The following is a 1,853-nucleotide window of genomic DNA, read 5'->3' as shown; positions in this document are numbered from 1 at the left end:
CTATTGAAAAGTTATAAGTATCCACGTCTCCCTATTGTACAGCAAAATAAAACTAATATTCTTGAGAACCTTGTCAATGTAAAACTTGATCAAATCTGATTCTTATGTAGTCTTCAGGAGTCAGAGGGAAACATCTCTCCCACTGCTGGTGCAGGGGAAGGAAACATCTTTCTGTTCTTTTCTGAGAATCCTTTGGTTTTATAACTTCATTTTTAACACCAGTGTCTGGTATTTTATTAATTTAATTAGTCTTAAATTTCAAAAGCAGGCTTGTGAGTATGGTATGGATAGGGAGGAAAAAAGAATAACTTTACAGCGAAGAAATCTGGCAAACACTACCTCAATTAGGTGATCAAGGATGACATCATTAGTGATGTCACGTTGATAGTATATACCCTTGATGTGGTGTGATGAGAATGATACTCTGTTGTCTTCCTCCCCAAGCAATTCCCAGACTAATTATTAAAAACCATCAGACAAGTACCGATTGAGAGACATTCTACAAACTATCTGACCAAACTCCTCAAGACTGTCAAGGTCATCAAAAACAGAGGAAGTCGAGAAACCAGCCAAGAGGAAACTAAGGAGACATGATAACTAAATATAATGTGGTAACCTGGGTGGGATCCTGAGACACAGAAAGGACATTAGAAAAGAAAATGAGGAAATCTGGATAAAGAATGGACTTGAGTTAATAATCATGTATCATTGTGACGAATGTACTATAATAATGTAAGCTGTTGACAAGTCAGAGGGGAAGCTGGTTGTGGGATATGTGGGAACTCCCCATACTGTTTGTAATGGTTAATTTTATGTGTGAACTTGCCTAGGCCATAGTATGCAATTGTTTGGTCAAACACAAGTCTAGATATTTCTATAAACATATTTTTTTCTATATGATTAACATTAAATCAGTATACTTTGAGGAAAGCACATATCCTCCATTATATGGGTGGGTCTTATCCAATCACTTAAAGGCCTTAAGAGAAAAAACTGAGGTCCTCTAAGCAGAAATCTGAATGAAGTATGGAATTGAGCTCACAGTTATGTCAACATTGCTTCATTAATTGTGACAAATATACGATACTGATGTAAGATGTAATAATAGGGAAAACTGGCTGTGAGGTATATGGGAATTCTTTTATTATCTTTACGATAATTCTATACATCTAAAACTGTTTTAAAATTTAAGAATAGTTTTAAAAAATCAGACTTGCAGAATTTAATTTTACTGGCAGAAATAACATTTTGCTTTAAAACAGTGAAATGAAGAACATATACCATTCTATTCCACAATAGCATTTAGAGTTCGGCTGCCATGACACAACAGGGTGAGAACTGATTTCTCTTTATTGAGTTGTACAAAGAAATAGCCAATGGCTATTTTAGAATGGAACACTGTGTATAGGGAAACAATCAAAAGGGAATACACTGGAAAACTGAACTCTTTTACTTAAAAGGGGCGTGAAATGTGTTTTTAATGGGAATATATTTTTCATTTTTTAAATAATTATTCCTCTCTTTTTAGCATCAATTTCCTGCCACTTTAATAGGCCTTAGTGGCAAAGAGAGAACTGGGAGCAGGAGAAAAGGAAGTATTGGGAAGAAAGGTCTTTGCTCTGTCTGGCTGGTTGTGTTCAGAACATTAGTTAAGTTGAAGATAAAGCCATTCATTCAGAAATATTTATTGTTTGCCTACTATATACCAGGAAATGTGAGGACTTCTAAACTGAATCATTTGCAGATGTCGCCCTCAACATCTTATCATTGTTCAGGGTTGTAACACATACAATACACACACACACACACACACACACACGATTTATATAAGGATAGATTATATAAATCATATT

Source organism: Rhinolophus ferrumequinum, chromosome 9, assembly GCF_004115265.2.
Source record: "Rhinolophus ferrumequinum isolate MPI-CBG mRhiFer1 chromosome 9, mRhiFer1_v1.p, whole genome shotgun sequence".
Taxonomy (NCBI): Eukaryota; Metazoa; Chordata; class Mammalia; order Chiroptera; family Rhinolophidae; genus Rhinolophus; species Rhinolophus ferrumequinum.
The sequence above is the reverse complement of the archived record's forward strand: the minus strand, read 5'-3'. Positions refer to the sequence as shown.